Genomic DNA, 21,146 nt, shown 5'->3' with positions numbered 1-21,146 from the left:
AGGAGGTGTCGGAAATGGCGAACGGCCAGGAATAGCCCGAGCAGCTCGCGGTCGAACGTGCTGTAGTTTAACTCGTTCGGCCAGAGTTGCCGGCTGAAAAAAGCGAGTGGCTGCCAAAGCCCGTCCACCCATTGCTCATGGACGGCGCCCACCGCGTAGTTGGAGGCGTCCGTAGTGAGGGCGATGGGCGCGTTGAGCACCGGGTGAGCCAGCAGCGTTGCGTCGGCGAGGGCCCGTTTGGCACTGGCGAAGGCCGCGTCCATGGCCGCGGACCAAACAATGTCATGCTTGGCCGGCTTGCCCCGGAGGGCCTCGTAAAGGGGCCGCATGAGCTGAGCAGCGCGGGGCACGAATCGGTGATAAAAATTCACCATGCCGAGGAACTCTTGGAGGGCCTTGATGGAACGGGGACGCGGGAACGTGGTGATGGCCTCGACCTTGGTCGGCAGCGGCACGGCCCCGGTCTTGGTGATGCGGTGGCCCAAAAGGTCAACGGTCGTCGCGCCGAAGTGGCATTTGACCGGGTTGACAATTAAGCCGTGCTCGCTGAGGCGACCGAACAGTGTTCGGAGGTGGAGGAGGTGCTCGGCGCGGGACGTGCTGGCGACGAGGATGTCGTCCAGATAGACGAAAAGAAACGGCAGGTCGCGCAGCACGCCGTCCATCAAGCGCTGGAACGCCTGGGCCGCGTTCTTGAGGCCAAACGGCATCCGCAAAAATTCGAACAGGCCGAACGGCGTGATGACGGCCGTCTTCGGGACGTCGGCCGCCCGGACAGGTACCTGGTGGTAGCCCCGTATCAGGTCAATTTTCGAAAAGATGACCCGTCCCACCAAACGGGCGGAAAAGTCCTGAATATGCGGGATCGGGTACCTGTCGGGGGTGGTAGCGTCATTGAGACGGCGGTAGTTGCCACACGGGCGCCATTCACCCCCCGGCTTTGGCACGATGTGCAGTGGCGAGGCCCACGCGCTATCGGAGCGCCGCACGATGCCGAGGTGCTCCAACGCGTCGAATTCGGCCTTTGCCACGGCGAGCTTGGCTGGGTCGAGGCGGCGGGCCCTGGCGTAGACCGGCGGGCCCGTAGTGGGTATGTGGTGCTCGATCCCATGCCGCACCGCGACGGCCGAAAACGTCGGCCTCGTGAGGGCCGGGAATTCCATGAGCAGGCGAGCGAACTCGTTCGTTGCCAGGAGGGCGCACGCCAGTTCGGTCAGCGCGGAGCTGCTCATTGTGCACGCCAGGGAGCTGAAGGTCTCGGCGTGGACAAGGCGACGTCGTTTGACGTCGACCAGCAGCCCGTGCGCACAGAGGAAGTCGGCGCCCAGCAAAGCCACGGGGACGCTGGCGGTAACAAAAGTCCATTGAAAGCGCTGGCTGCCGAAGCAGAGGGTGACGACGCGTGGGCCGTAAGTGCGTATGGCCGAGCCATTAGCAGCGACCAAAGAGGGGCCGCAAACTGCGTCCAGCCTGTCCTGCTCGGAGGCAGGTATGACGCTCAGTTGGCGCCGGTGTCGCACAGGAAACGCCGTCCAGACGCTTTGTCCCGAATAAACAGCAAGTTGCCCGAGTGGCCGGCGCTCATGGCTGGGAATGAACGCCGGCCCGGCCGTTTCCCGACCTGCCGAAAGTGCACGGGGACCGGCACGTCCGAGCCTTGTGTCCGAACCTGGCGTGGTAATAACACCACGCCCGGTCAGGTGGAGGCCCCGGCCGTCGTGTCGGAAGCGGGCGGTGCGGCGTGGCGGCCGCCAGTTGCACCGGCAGTTCGGCCTCCAACCGCGCAGGGCGCTCGGGCGTCGTGGGCGTCGCCTCAGACGGCGGCGGGCTCCAGGTAACCGCGCCGATGTGCTGGCCCGCCGAGGAGATCTTATCGGCTTCCCTGGCGAGGGCGCGGGAATCCGTGATCAACGTGCCAGCCAGGGCGAGGCGTACCGGGTGAGGCAGCTGACGGAGGAACAGCTCCCGGAACAGGAATGCCGGAGAGTGCTCGCCGAGCAACGAGAGCATATAGTCCATGCGCTCGGACGGGCGCGTGTCGCCGAGCTCGGGCAGGTCAAGCAGGCGCCGTGCGCGTGCTGCCGGTGAGAGGGTGAAAGCGCCGAGGAGGAGCGTCTTCAGCGCGTCGTATTTGTCAGCAGCCGGCGGGTGCTGGAGGAGGCTCAAGGCACGGGCCGCGGTGGCGGAACCGAGCGCCGCCACAACATGGTGGAAGCGGGTGTCGTCCGCGGTGATGCCTCGCAGGGTGAACTGGGAGTCCGCCTGGGCGAACCAAACAGCCGCGTGAGCCTCCCAGAAGGTAGGCAGTTTAAGCGTCACTGCCGTATCCATGTCGGTAGGTCACCAATGAAGGAACTGCGCTCCAACGCGAGTCGAAAGAATTGACGCGACCAAAGACGGAATTCGTCCGAGTTGCTTTATTGAAACAAAACAGCTCAGGTATTCTGACAAGCCCGTTTTTCGGGCAACAATATATATACACATTTATGTCGGGAAGTTTGCCCGGCAAAAGCTATACCGGGCATGCCCGGGTATCAAGGGCGAGCCTTGGAAAGGCGAGTCTGGGCCTGCCCGGGCGTGTTTGGCTGCGGCCTGGCAAGTCGAGCCTGGGCGTGCCCGGGCGCTCTGGGCGAGCACTGGAAAGGCGATAGCGGGCATGCCCGGACGCTCTGGGCGAGCCCTGGAAAGGCGATAGCGGGCATGCCCGGACGCTCTGGGCGAGCCCTGGAAAGGCGATAGCGGGCATGCCCGGACGCTCTGGGCGAGCCCTGGAAAGGCGATAGCGGGCATGCCCGGGAGGTTCGGGCGTGCCCGGGAACAGTGAGTCCGGGCATGCCCGGGAGAGGCGCGTCTGGCCGTGTTCTGGCCGGTGCAAGGCGATTATGTACATCCAGCGGTAACCGCTACAAGGTCTTGTATTAGGGCTTGTCTTCAGAATTTATCTGAAATAAAAGAGAAGTGGATTAGAGTGAGTTGATTTGTTAAATGAAGATCTTTAAACGTCATGATTACAGAAAGCAGAAAATCTTCAATTTTGTGATTGATACCATATACTCCTGGCTCTAGGGGGAGTTCGTGGCCATCGCAAAAGTACAAAGTCACCCATGATTTGGGTGATAATAGTTATGGGCGCCATATTGGATTTATAGGTTGCCTGAATATACTCAAGAAGATTTTTGCTGGTCTCAGTGAACCACTGTATTATTATATCACTGTATTATTATACTCTTATCATTGGATTCCTTGGCCTTAAATGCATGAGTATAGCCACCAACATCAAGCGTCGATGTGTTTTGATGACTGATATATGGACAACTTCGATTTTGAAAGGCGGCCATTTTGAAATTCAAGATGGCTACCGCAAAGGAAGGAGCCAATGTAATTATTATTGGTCTTATTGAGTTCCTTGACTCTGAAAACATAGGTTTAGGCACCAATATCATGTCTCTATGAATCTCACAGACCAAGATATGGTCAAAAGTAATACTTATGGAGGCCATTTTGAAAAGCGCCCTCTGTTGCAAAATCTATAAATATTTGGGCTTGTCACCCAAATTTTTTGGAAAGGTCTTGGTATGTACAACAATAAAATCATGGGTGACTTTGTACTTTTGCGATGGCCACGAACTCCCCCCTAGAGCTTACACTATTATGTTTGGTTGATGCTATTGCACGCAAGGTTTTATTCATTTGTGTCAATGTGCTGTTCCTGTTCTCTTCCCCAGTTATATGCATTCACTGAACACGGCAGACAATACATAGCATCCAAGGCATGCATATCACCCATTGCTAGTTTTGCTCGTAAACTTGCAAGGCCTATAGAAAGTCTACACCCCTTTGCAAATTTTTCACCTATTGTTGCCTTATAGCCTGGAATTAAATTGCATGAAATCAGACTTTTTGCACCTTTATTTACAATTTACATTGGAACTCACAACTTCCAAGTAAAAAATAAATTCGACAAATTAAAAAAAAAAAATTAAAAATACAAAACTAGCATATCTTGGTTGGATAGTGTCCACCCCCCCTTATTAGTCCCCTACTAGTGTACACCGGAGGGGACTATAGGTTTGCACGCCGTCCCTCCGTCTGTCAGTCCGTCAGTCCGTCAGTCCGTCAGTCCGTCAGTCCGACAGTCCGACAGTCCGACAGTCCGTCAGTACGTCACGCAAAGAACAGTTTTCCGGACTTTTTTTCTAAACTCGTAATGCTAATTATTTCAAACTTGGCACATTGTTTCCTCATGATAAGTTACAGATCGAGTTCGAATTTCACGACCTTTCGATCATTTTTGACAAAGTTATGGCACTTTGAACTTTGGGAATTCTGATAATTCTGATGATCTCAGTGCCATTTTATATTTTAATTTCTTTAAAAAAATATTTTCTCTGCAATAATAGGACCAATTGAGATCAAATTTTCACCATAGGAGGGACTCGGTGTGTAGAATATTTTAATGGTAATTATGACGTCACAGGTCACGTGGTTCGGCCGCCATATTGTTTTTCGTGAAACACGAAAACCCCTTTTTCTCTGCAACGGCTGAACAGATCCAGGCCAAACTTTGCAGGCAGAATCGCATACCGATGACGAACAAAAAACGTCAGCGAGCAAGACGTCATGCATCACATGGTTTCAGAGTTATGACGTTTTTAGGCATGAACCTTTAAAACAGAGCTCCTCCGTCATTTTTGATCCAATCGAGGGGAAATTTCAGAGATCGTTCAGCATGTCAGTCTACTAAAATGTCCTTTTGGATTTTGCGATAGGGCATGTGGTTTGGCAGATATCGTTAATTAAATGAAAATATTTTTTAAAAATTGATATCTCTTGTTTATTCTGGAGTTCTCAAGCCGCACCGCGCGCCCTCAGCCTCGTCTCGCGAACGTCAAAAGCGCGACACAGCGCGCGCTTTCCGGAGGGGCGGAGCCAAGCCAAACAACATATATATACACATCGATCATTGATCGTGAACCGGAAAATATAATAAATTACTGATATTTAGCGACTCGAAAGGTTCTATATCAACAACTTGTTTTCTCGTGCTTCTGCTGACCTGTCTGCAAGGTGTATAAATCGAAGTCCCGAGTGCGAATCACAGGTGAGCCCGTCCTGAGGTAATTAACGATTGGGAACGATTCAGAACCTGTGGATAAATAACCCTTGGTAATTTCCCCAACAGTTTTCCGGACGACAGACTGCCGGTAGGGGACATGTATTGCAGCGCAATACTCAGAATGCTTGTTTATTATATTTTCTGGTTCACGATCAATGATCGATGTGTATATATATATATGTTGCTCGGCTTGGCTCCGCCTCTCCGGAAAGCACGCGCCGTGTCACGCTGTTGACGTTCGCGAGACGAGGCTGAGGGCACTAGGTTAAAATCATGTCTATCAAGACTTTGCCGTAGAACACTGGCGCAAACCTGTACAGGATCAATGGAGCGAATACGCTCTGCCAAAACATCTGCTCTATTACATGGCACACTAGAAACCATTAAAGACTTTCGGAACTGGTCAGGATATGTAAAATCAATGCTAATACCAAAGTGTCTCAAAAAAAAAATCTTCACATCTCCATTGCGAAATTGATGCTCGTCCTCCACAAGTCTATTCAATCGATCTCTGATTATACTTAGTTCATAGCCATTGCCACTTTTCAGTCCCTCTTCTAACTCAGAAACGATATCACTCCATGCACGCTGCTTGGGGTTCAGCTCTGATGTATCGCAGGTTGAACGTTGAGCATTCTCAAACTTTTGGATGTATGATGTCATGCACTGTTTGTGAAAATACAAGTCAGCTCCAAAAACTGCATGCTCATCCTGGAGGTCACACATTCGACTGAAAATGTCATCCTGGAAGAAGTTTGCTGCTTGTAAAAGTGAAGTCGCACAGTTCGACTCAGATATACGATATTTCGTGAAGTCCCGTTTGTGTGACTTCTTGTTACAAATGATGCAGTTCATCGAGTAGTTGACACTATATGCATCTGTAGGGCACGAGGCTTTCACAATAAAATCAGCTGTTCCTATATGTTTTCTCTCCTGGGTAGTGCATTTCACAGCAAGGACTAAACCATGAGCACCAAGGAGCTTTCAAAAGACCTTTGGGATAAAATTGTGGAAAGGCACAGACCAGAGGATGGGTATAAAAATGTTTCAAAGATCTTGAATATCGCTTGGAGCACAGTCAAGACAATCATTAAGTGGAAGGTGTATGGTCCCACCACAACCCTGTCTTGATCAGGCCATCCCTCCAAACTGGATGACCTAACAAGGAGGAGACCTATCAGAGAGGCCATCAAGAGGCCAATAGCAACTTTGAAAGAGCTACAGGCCTTTATGGCAAAGACTGGTCACTGTGTGCATGTGGCAACAATATCCCAAGCACTCCACATGTCTGGCCTGTACGGTAGGGTGGCAAGAAGGAAGCCATTGCTCAAAAAAGCCCACCTAGAGTTATAGTTGGGGTTTGAGGTATGCAAAAAACCACTCCGTAGATGCTGAAGCCATGTGGCTAAACGTTTTGTGGTCTGACAAACCCAAGATGGAACTTTTTGTCCGAAATTAAAAACTGTTTCCGTGGCCAGAGCGGAATCCCACTCCCGGCACCAATGCGTTAAGGTGCTCGGACCGGAATCCCGCTCCTGCCACCAATGTGTTATGGTGCTCAGACCAGAATCCAGCTGCCGGCACCAATGTATTACAGTGCTCGGACAGGAATCCCGCTCCTGAACACCGAATATGTTACGGCACGGAGTTCGGGTTTACTACGAGGGGGTAAGCCTCCGTTCCCTCCTGAACTTACCGGACCTGCGGCTGCCATGTATGAATAACTTTTTGCTTAGCAGGTTGCGAATCAGCAACTACAAATGCAAATTGATCCATCACGTAATAGCTTACCTGTACCACGTGACGGTCCCAATTGGGGAACTCACCGTACCCTCAGGCGGTATACCACTTCAGATGGCCAAGCAAAAACCATTTGTAATTGCCAGGGTAATGCTAATTCTGTTACGGCGGATGTTAAACTGGGTGTGAGCAATGGCGGATCAATGGAGGAAAAGACTTTCATGGATAGAGGGAAAGGAAACGTTTAACAATTTGATTTAATTACAAATATTTACAATGTAATTATTTCAATAGGAAAGAAAAACGGACGAGAACCAGGAATGTAGCTTATTCTACACCTTATTACGATCACTACAAATAAACACCACATGGGCCCAGTACACTTTGACGGGGTAGGGGGAGGGGAACGAACAAGCTTTGGAAACCTGTTACTGTTCGCACAAAGGCCCCGATGTTCCAGATGCCTCTCCTCGCGACGCCCCCATCCCGGTGTCGCCACTGAGCAGCACGAACAGATAATGGCGATCCCAGCATGAACAGGCAGGTGAAGGTTGATCATCAGCTCGAACAAGGGCAGGTGAGGTCGTGCACACGTGCACCAAGAGGGAGTGTGGCAGCCAGCAGAGAACAATGAACACGTGCTGAATGAACAAAGTCCAAAGCTAAGAGGAGTGTCAATAAAACGTGTTCAGCCACAAGGTCCAGCGTGAAAGTGAGTCATACAGGCACATGCTAAGTCAACAATCCAGGCCCAAGAGTGGAGCACACGTGCTCAGTGAAAACGGCAGAGAGAGAGAGACCAAACAATCACGTGTTAGGTACACAATGTCTAAAAACCAAGAGTGTCAATAATGCAGGCACGTGCTATGCGAACAATCCAGGCCCCAAGAGAGGAGCACACATGCTCAGTGAACCCAGCAGAGAGAGACAGGCCCAGAGACGACAAAGAGACAGGCCCAGAGTATAGTAATCTTGCAGGCACGTGGCGAGTGCACAAGAGACAGGCCCAGAGTAGAGCAATTTTGCAGACACGTGGTGAGTGCACAAGAGACAGGCCCAGACTCAAATAATGCAGGTGTAGAGGCCTGTGAGAGGAAGACCAGCCAAGAGCAAAATGTCCACGTCCTGAGTGGGCCTAGAGAGAGCGGCCAGAGAGAGAATCAATGTCTTGAATCTCCCTTTGTTCACCCTCATCGAGGGAGGGGGGGGGGGGAGATCTTGGAGGGTGTCCTGGCTTACAATTGGTGGAGCCCGTTACTCCACCCCACAAGCTCCCCCAAAATGACTCAGGCCCTCATTGGTGGGTTTTTGAGCCTGGACACCATGGTGTACATTGGCTGGCAAATGATCCCTTATGAGAGGAGGACCTGTCTTTCCTTACCCCCCAACGCATAAAGACATACTAATCCGAAATGAGGGGAAGGGACTAAGATAATGGTCTGCTATGAAATAACTATTGTAAGGGACCTGTATGGTGGTTGCCATTACTTTTTAGTGGTTTCCCAAAACCGCAACAATCATTATCAATCAATGATCGTTTTAAGGCCATTTTCCCTGCTAGAGCGGGGGTTAGCCTTGCGGGCCCCATGACAATCATGGTTCCCTGTTTGAGGCAATGTTTTTATGGCCGGATGCCCTTCCTGCCGCCAACCCTTGGTCGCCTCTTACGATGCGCAGGAATACGGTGTACCTATTCTAAACCGGGGTACACACGTTGCATTTGTGTGTACCCCGGTAAAAACAATACGTTGCATTTGGCGCAAATACAACACAGCACATCACCCAAAGAACTTCATCCCTACTGTGAAGCATGGTGATGGCAGAATCATCTTATGGGGATGTTTCACATCAGTAGGGACTGTGGCACTTGTCAGGATAGAAGGGAAAATAGATGGAGCAAAATACAGAAAAATCCTTCAGGAAAACCTGCTTCCCTCTGCAAGAAAGCTGACATTGGGACAGAAGTTCACCTTTCAGCATGACAACGACCCAAAGCACACAGCCAAAACTACAATGGAGTGGCTAAGGAACAAGAAGATAAATGTTCTTGAGTAGCCAGGTTTGAGCTCCGACCTAAATCCAATTGAAAATCTGTGGCATGTCTTGAAGATTGCTGTCCATCAACGCTCCCCACACAACTTGATTGAGCTCGAACAGTTTTGTGCAGAATGTAACATTTGACGTCGGGAATGCGATTGGACCAGATGCGAGACCCGTAACAACATTAATGCTGTATGTGTGATGAATGTTTGGATGGATTTAGTGACCAATGGCTTATGAACAATACAGTATCCGATTTCTTTCAATATAATTATCAATAACCATTGGGATCAAGTCTTGTAAAAATCCTGAACTTACTGCAATCTTTTCAGTTGCAGGCAAAAAGCTAACAAGCTAAGAAGAGGCAAACGAGGGAAATTGGTAACTATGATGAATGCTAATGAAGAGGAGCTGCAAACACTTGGATATGGTGGGCCAACAATTGGTGAGGTACCCCACATAGTCTGTGATTGCCTTCAAGAGATCATTTGTGAATGTTCAAAGTCTACTGCCCCACAAAACATTTGTTCAAAATCTACTGCCTCACGAGGAAATTGGAGCAATCGGCTGGAGTTCATTCTTTCAATGGTTGGTACTTTTGTGGGACTTGGGAATGTGTGGCGATTCCCTTACCTCTGCTACAAGAATGGCGGTGGTGAGTATGGGCTTCTATGAAGTTCATAAAGTACATAGAGACCAGAACATTAAAAATGCCCACCCTAAAGGAGGTGTCCCAAAATTTTAAAACTTTATAGGTAAAGTTTTCCATATAATTGATTGCATTTCACACACATGACATCAACAAATTCAATCTCCAACACAAAAAGCCACCACGTCCCCAAGATACTTCCCTAACCTCGCACTTCCTTCACAAGCATCCTTTCAAACATGAACTTCTCCACTGGAAATGTGGAGAACCTCTTTGCTTAACCTTAATACCATAACTTTTACTCAGCCTGACAGCATGGGTGTTCAAATCTTCTTGACTTCCTGAAAAGGATCATCCTATTAGTTCTTGCTCTTTTCTAAATCTAAAAAGTGGTATACAGTTGGCAGGGGATACGTTCCTGGAAAATGCCACGAATTGTGAAACCGTGAATGGGGGGGTGAGGGGGGGGGCATTGTTTCAATGGAAAAGGGGGAATTGGTTCCCGAATTGCGAAAATCCACGAATGTCGAGGGACAAACCGTGAATGGCAAGGCAAAATCCACAAATGTTGAGGCAAATCCCGTGAATGTCGATGATAATCCGCAAATGTTTATGAAAGTCCCGGAAATGACCTCCTGCAGGTCACACAAGATCTGCCTGCAACCCTCTTCTGGTGAAATTGCCAAAATCAAGACTCTCTGCACACCTTCACTCTTTCATTCCTCTTTTCTCCTGCCTCCCTCACTCTTCAATCCCACTCATCCCTCCAGGTCTTTAAAACAGCTGTTCATCACCATCTCTTATCTTCCCCCATCCAAAACGTTGATCTTTTCTACCCCTGTTAGTTCACCCCAGATCCACTTTTTTGAAATACCGACTTCTTTCCTAGAAGTCCTAGCAATGTCCATGTGATTTATATTACCTATAATAAAACGAGAACACCAGGAATGCGCTTACAGTTTATCAAAAGTGCTTAACCAAACCGCACCGTGAAACTAAAAAAACAACATCATGTACCGTTTCACATTTTTACAGCGTAGCTCATGGAGCAAAGCCGTCGAGAACAGTGTTTGTCCGTCCATATGTACGTATGTCACCTCAAACGTATACCAATCAGAGCTGAGGATCTAGTCACATGACAGGGTGATGTGATTATGTCTGATGTCATTACGGCGCACAACGGCTGACTCCACACACGGCCATTTTGATTCCTATGCCGTTCATGCTGAGCATATCGTCGAATCTGTCATATCTCACAATCGCCATGCTCTACCTTAACGTTTTTCATTCAGTGTGAAACACAAACAAACCGATTGTTAAAATGACCATCAAATATCGAAAGCATTGACGTTACGGATCTTCCAACGACACAGTACGTATAAGCCTTAGGCACCATTATTATGGTCTCCAACTCCTCCTTGGTGAGGTCGTCGCCATGCGAGGAAATTAGATCTCTAACTCCGCAGGCTGCATGCCATCAAAGCCTTCCCTTCCCACCTGCTGTGCCAATCCAACAATCACATGCCTCTCCTCCGTGTTATCGGGAAAGCCAGTAAAGTTTTTCACTGCCTGTGGCCACAGGTTATGCCAGCACATGTTGATGGTGGAGGCCCTCACCTCATCCAGTGACTCTTTGATGGCGCTGATGCAGTGGGCAATGTTGCAATCCTTCCATCACTGCCAGACGGTGGTCCCTGGGTCAGACTCCATTGCATCAAAATGTGGCTAAAGGTGCAACGGGTGTAATACATTTTAAATATTGAAATTACACCTTGATCGAATGGCTGGATGAGGGAGGTGGTGTTGGGCGGCAGGAAGATCACCTCGATGTTCGAGTGAGCCATATCCAGGTTTGCGGGGTGGCCAGGAGAGTTGTCGAGGAGCAAGAAAACCTTGAACGCAAGGTTTTTTTTCCACCAAGTACCTCGCCACCTGAGCAACAAAACAATTATGGAACCAGTCCAGGAAGATTGCTGCCATCACCAAGGCTTTCCTGTTGGACCTCCAAAACATGGGCAGAGTTTGCTTGTTCTTGCCCTTGAGAGCATGTGGTTTAGGGAACGGTACACCATGGGTTTCATCATGAAGATCCCTTTTGCGTTTGCGCAGAGGACAAGAGACACCCGGTCCTTGGTAGCCTTGAATCCTGATGCTGTCTCCTCGCGCATCGAGGTGAAAGTTCTCGGGGGCATATTTTTCCCGAAAAAGCCAGTCTCTTCAGCATTGAACACCTACTCTGGGAGGTATCCCTTATTTTCGATCAGCCTCGCGAGCTGAGCAGGGAACGCTTTTGCCGCCTTGTGGTCCCCGGATGCATGCTCCCCTGTGAGGTTCACATTTTTGAGACCATACCGCTCCTTGTAACGATGGAACCATCTCCTGCTTGCAGTGAATGAACTCACACTGCTTGTACCAATGTACCATCCTCTCTAGTGTTGGCGCATCTCTCGTGCAGGCACCACCCGCGCAAGATAGATGGTCTTAAATTTGTTTGGCCTTTTCGCGAACGAGACATCCACTCAAAGGCATATTCTTCTGCGTGTTGTCCTCGATCCATATGTTGAGAGCCTTCTCCATCCTTTCTATGTGGACATCCTGGACATGGGTGACCACCTTCGTACTCAATGCAGCACTTGCTGAAACAATCACGAATCACCTTCTCATTCTTCCGTATGTAGCGAACGCTGGATTCGTTGATGCCATAATGCCTGCCCACAGAGGCTGCACTCTCTCTTCTCGAAAGCTGGTCCCAGCAGCTCCACTTTCTGGCTCATACTCATAACTTTCTTCTGCCTCTTGGTAGTCGATGGATCTCCGGTACTGGTCTTGCGCTTGGGAGCCATGATTGAATGATGAGCAGAGCGAGAGTCGAAAACGCAGATCAAAGCAACGGGATGAGAAGAATGATTGAGACCCAAGACAGTGGTATATGTAGGAATGCGAGCATTGTGGGTAGCTGCGGGAGGGCTGAGCACTCCGGACATTGTTTGTTGGGGATGTTATCGGATGATGCCATATTGAGCCTAGCTGCTAATTTCAATAATAGATTTAATGAAGCGTTTTCATTCTATAACTCGCGGGGTTGACTTGTTTACGCAGCTGGTGGAACATCTCCCGAAGCGTTTTCATTGTGTAACATCTCTTATGATGCTTTGCCGTCAATTGTGAACTGTAATATATTTAATGAAGCGTTTTCATTCTATAACTCGTGGGTTTGACTTGTTTACGCAGCTGGTGGATCATCCCGCGAAACTCTCGATTATAGTGCAGCTAAAATTTGCGGCTGCGAAAGCGATGCAAATGTGAAGCACCCAGCAGCAAATGAAGAAGCAGGTTATGCTTGTAGCTCACAGATGTTTTTTTACTTATTTCCAGCTGCTTTGTGCATGGCTGGTGAAAGATAAGTTTTATAAATGTGTCAAGCTAGCGGCTTGTGAAAAAAAAAAGAAGTTGCGCCCCGGAAAAACCGCGAATTCGCGGGACACTTTTCCACTTTTCTGTGGATAGAGACAGGTAGCATTTTATCAAGCGCGAATATCGGGATCTGACTGTATATACTGTTGCGGTTTTGAAAGTGTACATATAACATCATTAAAGGTTAAAGGTTTGCCCCCATAGTTATTCCACAAGCAACACGTAGGCCCCTTATAACATTAGTTATGTCATAGTATGTGTGAGGATAAGGCCATTTCCACTAGTGATCCCTGCGTTGTGTAAAGAAATAATAAGCTTAGGTCCCGTTCATTTTGCGGCCACCCTCCAATCTCCATCATGGGCATAATCGATCCCACGCTCCATTGGGCATCCCTCAATTTGTTACGCTTTGGGCTACCCACGGCAGTTTGTTACACTTTGGCCGCCAGCAGCGTTCGCTGCCCTTGGGTTTTACTCGAAACCAGTCAAATGCCACGAGGTAGGCCTGGAAAGAGGGAGGAGCACGAGGACGAGGTGTGGCCGCATCAAGCAGCATGTCAGAAGGCGATGACGGTAAGGGCAACAACCAACCAGGGTTCGGTGGGCATGGCTTGAGAGTGCGCATCTAGCAAGTGCTGCAAGGTTAGCTGAAATGGCTATATAAGCACGCGCACAAAGCCCTTGGGAGGACTCGCGAGGAAAGGGCGTGCTAAAGAGGACTCGTGAGGAAAGGGCGTGCTAAAAAGGACTCGTGAGGAAAGGGCATGCTAAAGAGGACTCGTTGGGAGAGGGCTTGGTGAGAGGACTGTCGAGGACTCACATGTATGGGCATGCGCATGATAAAGGATTCGTTGAAAGAGAACTTTTTTTTTTCTTTTTTTTTTTGTATACTGAATCGAGGCTCGTGAAAGAGCTGACATTAACTTCACAAACAAATCAACCAGACAAACAAAATATATAAAAAGAGGGAGTGGAAGACAAGAGAAGGGGAAGCACACAAACACTTGAGGGCACACAACATTTAAGGGCAGGGAGATGTGTGGGAGGGAGAGGGCTTGGGGGGAGAGGGGTGGCAGAAGTATCAAACAAGGACACCAAGGACTTCCAGGACAGAAGTTGGTATTTCAAAAAAGTGGAATTGGGGTGAAATTAGCGGGGATAGAAAAGATCAATGTTTTGGATGGGGGAAGATAAGAGATGGTGGTGAACAGCTGTTTTAAAGACCTGGAGGGTGGAGTGGGATTGAAGAGAGTGAGGGAGTTTGTTCCAGAGGCGGGAGAAAAGAGGAATGAAGGAGTGAAGGTGAGCAGAGAGTCTTGATTTTGGCAGTTTAACCATAAGAGGGTTGCAGGCAGATCTTGTGCGACCTGTAGGAATATTTCCTTGACAGAGCCCAGAGAGAGCTGGGGGGGGCAAGGCCAGAGAGGAGTCGGTAGAAGACGGAAAGACCACCAACCTGCCTGCGGTGAGTGAGTGAGAGGCCCTTGGAGTTAGCTTCATCGCGGGAGATTCCAATGATTCTGAATGCTTTGGTTTCAACAGCGTGAAGACGAGCTAGGTGTGAGGCAGGTGCACCAGCCCAGAGAGGAGAGCAGTATTCCATTGAGCTGCGGATGAAAGCCTTGTATGTGGTGAGGAGCTCAGGTGTGCCAAGGAAGGACTTCGCACGACGGAGGATGCCCAGTTGGCGACTGGCTTTGGAGGCCAGATTTGAAATGTGGTTTTCCCAGGAAAGATCATGGCAGATAGTGAGACCCAAAAGCTTGAGTGACAGAACTTCTTGGAGAGGATTATTCAGAAAGTGGATGGGAGCGTTGTCCAGTCGGTCTTTTCGGAGAGACATTGTAAGAGTGTGAGATTTGTCAGGATTGAAAGACATGTTCCACTTGTATGCCCAGTCTGTGATTTTGTCCAGGTCTGCAGAGAGTGAGGAGGCTGCAGACTGCCGATCTGAGGGATGAAGAATGGAGCGACAGAGAGTAGAGTCATCAGCAAAGAGATAGAGAGGATTTTCAAGAGAGTCAGTGAGATCATTTATGAAGACCAGAAAAAGCACAGGGCCCAGAACACTGCCTTGGGGGACTCCAGCCTGAACAGGAAGAGGAGATGAGAGAAAGCCATTCAGGGCCACACGTTGACTACGACTAGAGAGGAAGTCCGCCAGCCATGCGCGGAGATTTCCATGGATACCAAAAGAGGAGAGTTTGGTGAGCAGAGCGGGGTGCCAGACCGTATCGAAGGCACGTGATATGTCAAGGGAGACAGCTCTAATTTCCTGTTTGGCATTGAGGACCTCCATCCATTGTTGAGAAAGCAGAAGCAGCATGTCCAGAGTAGAGTGACCAGGTCTTAAACCAAATTGATGATCAGAGATCAAGCCATTGGGGAAGAGGAAAGATTTCATATCTGAAGCAATGATGGATTCCATGACTTTGCTGATAATTGGGAGAAGGCTGATTAGTCTGTAGTTGCTGGGATCTGTTTTTGCACCTTTTTATGCAAAGCGGTGATGTTGGCAGATTTCCAAGCAGATGGCAGATGACCTTGAGCAAAAGAGAGGGTGAAGAGAACAGAGAGAGGGAGTGAAAGAGCGGAAGAACAGGATGTTAGGACCCGTGGGCTGATGCCGTCAGGTCCAGTTGCAGAATCAGAGTCGAGGGTTGACAGAAACTTTTCCACCTTGTCAGGAGGAAAGGACACAGAGTCCAGGAGCAGCTGGGTACGACTGGGTACGGTGGGTACAGAGAGGGATGGGTTTGGGACACAAAATTTAGAGGCAAACACAGAGTTGAGGCATTCAGCTTTATCACGTGCGGAATCAGCCGTGTGGCCGATTGAGGTGAGGGAGGGGATGGAGGGGGAACAAACACCAGAAACAGATTTTCTGTGAATAGAGACAGGTAGCATTTTATCAAGCACGAATATCGGGGTCTGACTGTATATACTGTTGCGGTTTTGAAAGTGTACATATAACATAAAGGTACATAAAGGTTAAAGGTTTGCCCCCATAGTTATTCCACAAGCAACATGTAGGCCCCTTAGAACATTAGTTATGTCATAGTATGTGTGAGCATAAGGCCTCTTGCAGAGGATATGCGCTTTGTATGAGGACGGTGCTAAAAGGACTTCTGCGGGAGAGGCGCTTTGCCATTGAACTGTATTGGGAGCGCATATAGCACTGGGTCTTCTATTACGTACGTGGCCGTGACCGCAAGTATAACCGCCAAGCCCGGATCATCTATTACGTACGTGGCCGTGGTCGCAAGTAACCACCCAGCCAGCCCTACCTTTCGCCCCGCATTTAACCCCGTAATTGTCCCATCTGCACCAACAACCCGCGGGGAGCTTCTGCCGCCCTGACCATCTTCTTCGCGGTGCGAGTCGAGGACCGGAGTGGACTGCCTGGACGCCATCATCCCTGGACCATCAACCTGACCATCTACATCCACGTGTGAGTGTGTCTGAGTGTGAAACGGGCCCATGTCCTGGGATAAGTTAAGACTGTAATAAGGCTGCACTGTGTGTTCTTCTTCTCCTTCCTGTACAAATTGTGAATAAACCAATCTGTTCTTCCTTGTTCTTTCTGATTCGACCGTATCAGTGTTTTCCTCCATTAGGTAAGCGTGGTACGATTCGGAACCGCTCAGAATGTGTTTAGTCCTTGTTAACGGCTCATATCACAGTTCGCTATCGCTCGGCGTTTCCACCTACAACCGTGATTCGGGCGGGGTTTATTTCCTTGCTTCCTGGGCGGCGTTGGTACTTAGGTAATAGGAATTCGGCCGACCACTCCATTCAACGTCTTCCGGAAGGAACGTCATAGCCCCGGATCGCCTCGGCTCGTAAAAGACAAGGGGACTAATCCCCCCTTGGTAAGGGGAAAGGCCGATGAGGAAAGCCGCAACAATACATATACAGCATATATATATATGTATATATATATATATATATATGTGTATATATATATATATATATATATATATATATATATATATATATATATATGTATATATATATATTGTTACGGATCTCAGAGACGGCACTCCCCTTAACAAGAGGGGGTTAATCCCCTTGTCCTGTTAAGCTGGCCGTCTCTAGTCCTGGTACTTATAACGCTCCTTTGCGGGGTGAAATTGGTCAGGGTTATTGGTCAAGGTGTTCTCCCGAATAACTTTACCAATCCCTCTGCAAAGCAGGGAGACAAGTACCGCTCGAACCACGGACAAGATGGTATTTGCCGAGCGGTTTAGCAATCCGCGATTCGAGCCGTTAGCGATTGACTAACCCGATTTAAAGCAGTTGGCCGAATCGTGCCACAGGTACTCAATTGGAGACAGGACGAAAACGATCGGGGGAAAGAAGAAACCAAAGGTAAGAAATAACAGACATTTATTAATTATGTACACCAAAACCAAAGGAGAAGTACGAAAGTAATATACAGAACGAAGAAGAAGAAGCACACAGGGCAGCCTTAAACAGTCTTATTTTATACCCCAGGACAAACACACAGACTTACACGAAAGGTGAATAGCAGGCAGGAATGACTGGAAGAGGGAGAAGGTCCAGGTGTGACAGCAGGGCTGGAAGGTTCGGGCAGAGGCACAGCATTGGGGTCCGCTCCAGTTCAACGCTCCGGGCTGGCAATGAACAGCCAGTGGCAGCTTCTGGTCTCGTATCTCACACGGTCGGACAATGCGAATGAAGCGCGGGATTGTCGCCGTCAAACGGACCAACGTTCCTCCTTTCAATGCTCCGTATACTCGTCGGGTACCTCACTCATCTGCCGGATCACGTCTTCTTCCTCAACTGCTCATGAACCTTCTCACTCAACTCCCTTGTACCTCCTCTCTCACTCGTCTCTTGTACCTCATCTCTCGTCTCCCTCACTGCTGCTTTAAGCAGTCCCCCGCAGCCGCTTTTATTGTCCATCTCGGAATCAAGCCGCCGGCTCTGATGACACGCCTACCGGTTGGCTCACCACGGTGCTGGTTGGCCGGCAAAGGGCTCGCTGACTCCACCTCTGATGATGCGTCGACGTGCCACACCTTGTTCTGGTGGCTCTGCCCCCTTCTTCCTTGGCTTGACCGCATGGCTTATGGTGGCTTAAGGCAAACAATCGCATCAAGGCAAGGAGCAGCGAACGTCGCCCTACTGCTACTTTGAAGAGACGGTGAGACGATTGGGGAAATTGAAAGGGGCCTATCTTATTTGATTAATGCAATGCAGATTCAACTATTGGGAACAGATCCTTAACTGAAACACACAATAATGAAATAACTACATAGAGGTCCTATGGTTCGCTACGTGTTGTACATGGACTAACTAGGGTGCGATCTTTAACAAAGCCAATTGATGGGGATATTTACAGGGGATCATTTATAAGGGAAACATTGACTAAAATTTACAAGTGAAGGTTCTAAAAACCGTAACAATATATATATATATATATATATATATATATATATATATATATATATATATATATATATATATATATATATATATATATATATATATATATATATATATATATATATATAGACTGCATTCAGAAAGTATTCAGACCCCTTCACTTTTTTCACATTTTGTTATGTTGCAGCCTTATGCTGAAATCGTTTAAATTCATTTTTCCCCTCATCAATCTACACTCAATACCCCATAATGACAAAGAGAAAACAGGATTTTAGAAAGTTTTGCAAATTTATTAAAAAGAAAAAACTGAAATATCACATTGACATAAGTATTCAGACCCTTTTGCTATGACACTTGAAATTTATCTCAGGTGCCTCCCATTTCTCTTGATCATCTTTGAGATGTTTCTACACCTTGATTGGAGTCCACCTGTGGTAAATTCAATTGATTGAACATGATTTTGAAAGGCACACACCTGGCTATATAAGGTCTCACAGTTGACAATACATATCAGAGCAAAAACCAAGCCATGAGGTCGAAGAAACTGCCTACAGAGCTCAGAGACAGGATTGTGCCGATGCTCAGATCTGGGTAAGCCCACAAAAAAATCTCTGCTGCATTGAAGGTTCCGAAGAGCACAGTGGCCTCCATAATTCTTAAATGGAAGAAGTTTGGAACAACCAGGACTCTTCCTAGAGCTGGCCACCCGGCCAAACTGAGCAATCGGCGAAGAAGGGCCTTGGTAAGAGAGGTGACCAAGAACCCGATGGTCACTCTGGCTGAGCTCCAGAGATCCTGTGTGGAGATGGGAGAAACTTCCAGAAGGACAACCATCACTGCAACACTCCACCGATCTGGGCTTTATGGCAGAGTGGCCAGACGGAAGCCTCTCCTCAGTGAAAGACACATGAAAGCCTGCTTGGAGTTTGCAAAAAAGCACCTAAAGGACTCGCAGACTGAGAGAAACAAGATTCTGTGGTCTGACGAAACCGAGATTGAACTGTTTGGCTTCCGTCTGGCCACTCTGTAATAAAGCCCAGATCGGTGGAGTGTTGCAGTGATGGTTGTCCTTCTGGAAGTTTCTCCCATCTCCACACAGGATCTCTGGAGCTCAGCCAGAGTGACCATCGGGTTCTTGGTCACCTCTCTTACCAAGGCCCTTCTCCCCCGATTGCTCAGTTTGGCCGGGCGGCCAGCTCTAGGAAGAGCCCTGGTTGTTCCAAACTTCTTCCATTTAAGAATTATGGAGGCCACTGTGCTCTTGGGAACCTTCAATGCAGCAGAGATTTTTTTTGTAGGCTTCCCCAGATCTGAGCCTCGACACAATCCTGTCTCTGAGCTCTGCAGGCAGTTCATTCGACCTCATGGCTGGGTTTTTGCTCTGATATGCATTGTCAGCTGTGAGACCTTATATAGACAGGTGTGTGCCTTTCCAAATCATGTCCAATCAATTGAATTTACCACAGATGGACTCCAATCAAGGTGTAGAAACATCTCTAAGATGATCAAGAAAATGGGAGGCACCTGAGCTAAATTTCAAGTGTCATAGTAAAGGGTATGAATACTTTTGTCAATGTGATATTTCAGGTTTTTATTTTTAATAAATTTGTAAAACTTTCTAAAATCCTGTTTTCTCTTTGTCATTATGGGGTATTGAGTGTAGATTGATGAGGGAAAAAATGAATTTAATCGATTTCAGCATAACGCTGCAACATAACAAAATGTGAAAAAGTGAAGGGGCCTGAATACTTTCTGAACGCACTGTATATATATATATATATATATATATATATATATATATATATATATATATATATATATATATATATATATATATATATATATATATATATATATATATATGTATATATATATATTGTTGGGGTTTTGAGAACCCTGCACTTTGTAACTTGTTGTAAATATACCCCTTTGTAAATAATTATTTTTGTAAATACCTCCATTCATTGTAAAGGTCAGAGGTCGTCCCCTAGTTAGTCCACATTGCAACACGTAGCGAACCATAGGCCCTTTTCATAGTTATTTCGTTATTATGTGTTCCAGGTAAGGTAAGGTTCCAGGCTGTGTTTCCAATTGTTGACTCTACGTTGCATCAATCAAATAAGATAGGCCCCCTTCAACTTCCCCAAACGTCTCTTTAAAGTGCCAGGAATGCGGCGTTGCATTGGGCTGTTTTGTTGGCACCACACCGCCAAAACTCCATTACGCATGAGACCAAGAACGGAGAAGAAGGGGGGGAGGAGCCGCCGGATCACGGGCGTGGCACCAACTCGTCATCAAAGGTGGAGTCAGAGAGCCCTTACCAACCAACCAGCGCCGAGGTGAGCCAACCAGTAGGCGTGTCATCAGAGCTGGCGGCTTGATACGGCCGTCAGCAATAAAAGGAACTGCGAGGGACTGCTTACGAAGAGACGTGTAAGGAGGCTGATGACCGAGGAGGAAGAACCAGCGCTGATGACCGGGTTTTCGCCGCTGAACCTGATTCTGGGTGAGGGCGTGCACGCGAGACACCAACGGCGTGCCACGATCCCCGGACCTCCCTGCCCGCCAGCTCTGTGGACCGTCTGCCCCTCTCATCCTTCGTCCAGCCATTCCTGCCTGCAATTCCCATTTGTGTACGTGAGTTTGTGCTGTCTGTATTGTCCTGGGGATAAGTTAAGCCTGTGTAGATAAGTTTGCTCTGTGTCTTCTTCTTCTTCTGTAAATTACTTTCGTTTCTTCTTCGGTTTCTTTGATTTGTTGTAAATAATTAATAAA

At 48.2% G+C, this 21,146-nt stretch overlaps 1 long non-coding RNA gene across 1 annotated transcript in view; it reads left to right on the top strand.

The window, feature by feature from the left end:
- LOC137416736 (uncharacterized) overlaps positions 1-21,146 on the top strand; it is a 71,246-nt gene that overhangs the window by 24,741 nt on the left and 25,359 nt on the right. Inside the window, exon 2 of the long non-coding RNA XR_010982329.1 lies at positions 9,229-9,551. This is a non-coding gene — a long non-coding RNA (uncharacterized LOC137416736). The remainder of the gene's footprint in view (positions 1-9,228; positions 9,552-21,146) is intronic.

The sequence above is a fragment of the Myxine glutinosa genome, chromosome 4, assembly GCF_964187855.1.
Source record: "Myxine glutinosa chromosome 4, kmMyxGlut1.1, whole genome shotgun sequence".
NCBI classification, from domain to species: Eukaryota; Metazoa; Chordata; class Myxini; order Myxiniformes; family Myxinidae; genus Myxine; species Myxine glutinosa.
Note: the sequence above shows the minus strand (reverse complement) of the source record. Positions and strands in the feature narration are given on the sequence as shown.